This window comes from Neoarius graeffei, chromosome 27 (assembly GCF_027579695.1).
Source record: "Neoarius graeffei isolate fNeoGra1 chromosome 27, fNeoGra1.pri, whole genome shotgun sequence".
NCBI lineage: Eukaryota > Metazoa > Chordata > Actinopteri > Siluriformes > Ariidae > Neoarius > Neoarius graeffei.
The window spans coordinates 38,514,953-38,519,952 of record NC_083595.1 but is presented as its reverse complement, the minus strand read 5'-3'; positions in this window follow the sequence as shown (position 1 = coordinate 38,519,952).

The window sequence follows — 5,000 nt, the reverse complement described above, 5'->3', positions numbered from 1 at the left end:
AGATTTCTTTCTTTCTTCTCTTTACATTTGCCCAAGATTTCTTTCTTTCTTTCTTTCTTTCTTTCTTTCTTTCTTTCTTTCTTTCTTTCTTTCTTTCTACATTTGCCTCAGGTTTTTTTCTTTCTTTCTTTCGTTCTTTTATTCTTTCTTCTCTTTTCCATTTGCCTGATATTGAATTATTGACAGATTGATTTCTTTCTTTCTCTACATTTGCCTGAGATTTCATTCTTTCTTTATATCAATCTTTCTTTCTTTCTTTTTTATATTTTCCTCAGATTTCATTGTCTTTCTTTTCTAGATTTGCCTGATCTTTCTTTCTTTCTTTCTTTCTTTCTTTCTTTCTTCTTTCTTTCTTTCTTTCTTTCTTTCTTCCTACATTTGCCTGAGATTTCTTTTTCTTTTTTGTCTTAACATTTGCCTCTGATTTCTTTCTTTCTTTCTTTCTTTCTTTCTTTCTTTCTTTCTTTCTTTCTTTCTTTCTTTCTCTACATTTGCCTGAGATTGTTTTCTTTTTTCTTTCTTTCTTTCTTTCTTTCTTTCTTTCTTTCTTTCTTTCTTTCTTTCTTTCTTTCTTCTTACATTTGCCTGAGATTTCTTTTTCTTTCTTCTCTTTACATTAGCCTGACATTTCTTTCTTCTGTCTTTTTCTTCCTTTCTTCCTTTCTTTACATTTGTCTGAGATGGCTTTCTTTGTATCCTCTCTTCTCAATTGAATGATATTGATTACATTTGCCTCAGATTTTTCTTTCTTTCTTTCTTTCTTTCTTTCTTTCTTTCTTTCTTTCTTTCTTTCTTTCTTTCTTTCTTTTCTTCTCTTGACTTTTGCCTGAGATTTCTTTCTTTCTTCTCTTTACATTTGCCAAAGATTTCTTTCTTTCTTTCTTTCTTTCTTTCTTTCTTTCTTTCTTTCTTTCTTTCTTTCTTTCTTTCACAATTGCCTGAGATTTCTTTCTTTCTTTCCTTCTTTCTTTCTCCACGTTTGTCTGAGATTTCTTTCTTTCTTCCTTTCTTTACATTTGCCTGAGATGGCTTTCTTTGTATCCTCTCTTCTCAATTGATTGATATTGATTACATTTGCCTCAGATTTTTCTTTCTTTCTTTCTTTCTTTCTTTCTTTCTTTCTTTCTTTCTTTTCTTCTCTTGACTTTTGCCTGAGATTTCTTTTTTTCTTTCTTTCTTTCTTTCTTTCTTTCTTTCTTTCTTTCTTTCTTTCTTTCTTTTCTTCTCTTGACTTTTGCCTGAGATTTCTTTCTTTCTTTCTTTCTTTCTTTCTTTCCTTTCTTTCTTTCTTTCTTTCCTTTCTTTCTTTACATTTGACTGAGATGGCTTTCTTTGTATCTTCTCTTCACATTTGCCCTGATATTGATTATATTTGCCCGAGATGTCTTTCTTTCTTTCTTTCTTTCTTTCTTTCTTTCTTTCTTTCTTTCTTTTTTCCTACATTTGCCTGAGATTTCTTTTTCTTTTTTGTCTTAACATTTGCCTCTGATTTCTTTCTTTCTTTCTTTCTTTCTTTCTTTCTTTCTTTCTTTCTTTCTTTCTTTCTTTCTTTCTCTACATATGCCAGAGCTTTCTTTCTTTCTTTCTTTCTTTCTTTCTTTCTTTCTTTCTTTCTTTCTTTCTTTCTTTCTTTTTCTTTCTACATTTGCCTGAGATTTCTTTTTCTATTTTGTCTTTGTTTGGCTCAGATTTCTTTCTTTCTTTCTTTCTTTCTTTCTTTCTTTCTTGCTTTCTTTCTTTCCTTCTTTCATTCTTTCTTTCTTATTTCTCTGAGATGTCCTTTCTTTCTTTCTTTCTTTCTTTCTTTCTTTCTTTCTTTCTTTCTTTCTCTACATTTGCCTGAGCTGTCTTTCTTTCTTTCTTTCTTTCTTTCTTTCTTTCTTTCTTTCTTTCTTTCTTTTCTTTCTTTCTACATTTGCCTGAGATTTCTTTCTTTCTTTCTTTCTTTCTTTCTTTCTTTCTTTCTTTCTTTCTTTCTTTCTTTCTTTCTTTCTTTCTTTCTTTCCATTGGCCTGAGATTTCCTTTCTTTCTTCTCTTTACATTTGCCCAAGATTTATTTATTTATTTATTTATTTATTTCTTTCTTTCTTTCTTTCTTTCTTTCTTTCTACATCTTGCCTCAGGTTTTTTTCTTTCTTTCTTTCGTTCTTTTATTCTTTCTTCTCTTTCCATTTGCCTGATATTGAATTATTGACAGATTGATTTCTTTCTTTCTCTACATTTGCCTGAGATTTCATTCTTTCTTTATATCAATCTTTCTTTCTTTCTTTTTTATATTTTCCTCAGATTTCATTGTCTTTCTTTTCTAGATTTGCCTGATCTTTCTTTCTTTCTTTCTTTCTTTCTTTCTTTCTTTCTTTCTTTCTTTCTTTCTTCCTACATTTGCCTGAGATTTCTTTTTCTTTTTTGTCTTAACATTTGCCTCTGATTTCTTTCTTTCTTTCTTTCTTTCTTTCTTTCTTTCTTTCTTTCTCTACATTTGCCTGAGATTGTTTTCTTTTTTCTTTCTTTCTTTCTTTCTTTCTTTCTTTCTTTCTTTCTTTCTTTCTTTCTTTCTTTCTTCTTACATTTGCCTGAGATTTCTTTTTCTTTCTTCTCTTTACATTAGCCTGACATTTCTTTCTTCTGTCTTTTTCTTCCTTTCTTCCTTTCTTTACATTTGTCTGAGATGGCTTTCTTTGTATCCTCTCTTCTCAATTGAATGATATTGATTACATTGCCTCAGATTTTTCTTTCTTTCTTTCTTTCTTTCTTTCTTTCTTTCTTTCTTTCTTTCTTTCTTTTCTTCTCTTGACTTTTGCCTGAGATTTCTTTCTTTCTTCTCTTTACATTTGCCAAAGATTTCTTTCTTTCTTTCTTTTCTTTCTTTCTTTCTTTCTTTCTTTCTTTCTTTCTTTCTTTCTTTCTTTCTTTCCTCACAATTGCCTGAGATTTCTTTCTTTCTTTCCTTCTTTCTTTCTCCACGTTTGTCTGAGATTTCTTTCTTTCTTCCTTTCTTTACATTTGCCTGAGATGGCTTTCTTTGTATCCTCTCTTCTCAATTGATTGATATTGATTTCATTTGCCTCAGATTTTTCTTTCTTTCTTTCTTTCTTTCTTTCTTTCTTTCTTTCTTTCTTTCTTTCTTTCTTTTATTCTCTTGACTTTTGCCTGAGATTTCTTTCTTTCTTTCTTTCTTTCTTTCTTTCTTTCTTTCTTTCTTTCTTTCTTTCTTTCTTTCTTTCTTTCTTTACATTTGACTGAGATGGCTTTCTTTCTTCTCTTTACATTTGCCCAAGATTTCTTTCTTTCTTTCTTTCTTTCTTTCTTTCTTTCTTTCTTCTTCTTTCTTTCTTTCTTTCTACATTTGCCTCAGGTTTTTTCTTTCTTTCTTTCGTTCTTTTATTCTTTCTTCTCTTCCATTTGCCTGATATTGAATTATTGACAGATTGATTTCTTTCTTTCTCTACATTTGCCTGAGATTTCATTCTTTCTTTATATCAATCTTTCTTTCTTTCTTTTTTATATTTTCCTCAGATTTCATTGTCTTTCTTTTTTAAATTTTGCCTGATCTTTCTTTCTTTCTTTCTTTCTTTCTTTCTTTCTTTCTTTTCTTCTCTTGACTTTTGCCTGAGATTTCTTTCTTTCTTTCTTTCTTTCTTTCTTTCTTTCTTTCTTTCTTTCTCTACATTTGCCTGAGATTTCTTTCTTTCTTCTCTTTACATTTGCCAAATATTTCTTTCTTCTTCTTCTTTCTTTCTTTCTTTCTTTCTTTCTTTCTTTCTTTCTTTCTCTTTCTTTCTTTCTTTCTTTCTTTCACAATTGCCTGAGATTTCTTTCTTTCTTCTCTTTACATTTGCCCAAGATTCTTCTTTCTTTCTTTCTTTCTTTCTTTCTTTCTTTCTTTCTTTCTTTCTTTCTTTCTACATTTGCCTCAGGTTTTTTTCTTTCTTTCTTTCGTTCTTTTATTCTTTCTTCTCTTTCCATTTGCCTGATATTGAATTATTGACAGATTGATTTCTTTCTTTCTCTACATTTGCCTGAGATTTCATTCTTTCTTTATATCAATCTTTCTTTCTTTCTTTTGTATATTTTCCTCAGATTTCATTGTCTTTCTTTTCTAGATTTGCCTGATCTTCTTTCTTTCTTTCTTCTTCTTTCTTTCTTTCTTTCTTTCTTTCTTTCTTTCTTTCTTCCTACATTTGCCTGAGATTTCTTTTTCTTTTTTGTCTTAACATTCGCCTCTGATTTCTTCTTTCTTTCTTTCTTTCTTTCTTTCTTTCTTTCTTTCTTTCTTTCTTTCTTCTCTACATTTGCCTGAGATTGTTTCTTTCTTTCTTTCTTTCTTTCTTTCTTTCTTTCTTTTCTTTCTTTCTTTCTTTCTTCTTACATTTGCCTGAGATTTCTTTTTCTTTCTTCTCTTTACATTAGCCTGACATTTCTTTCTTCTGTCTTTTTCTTTCTTTCTTCCTTTCTTTACATTTGTCTGAGATGGCTTTCTTTGTATCCTCTCTTCTCAATTGCCTGATATTGATTACATTTGCCTCAGATTTTTCTTTCTTTCTTTCTTTCTTTCTTTCTTTCTTTCTTTCTTTCTTTCTTTCTTTCTTCTTCTTTCTTTCTTTATATTTGCCTGAGCTTTCTTTCTTTCTTTCTTTCTTTCTTTCTTTCTTTCTTTTCTTTCTTTCTTTCTTTCTTTCTTTCTTTCTTTCTTTCCATTGGCCTGAGATTTCTTTCTTTCTTCTCTTTACATTTGCCCAAGATTTCTTTCTTTCTTTCTTTCTTTCTTTCTTTCTTTCTTTCTTTCTTCTTTCTTTCTACATTTGCCTCAGGTTTTTTTCTTTCTTTCTTTCGTTCTTTTATTCTTTCTTCTCTTTCCATTTGCCTGATATTGAATTATTGACAGATTGATTTCTTTCTTTCTCTACATTTGCCTGAGATTTCATTCTTTCTTTATATCAATCTTTCTTTCTTTCTTTTTTATATTTTCCTCAGATTTCATTGTCTTTCTTTTCTAGAT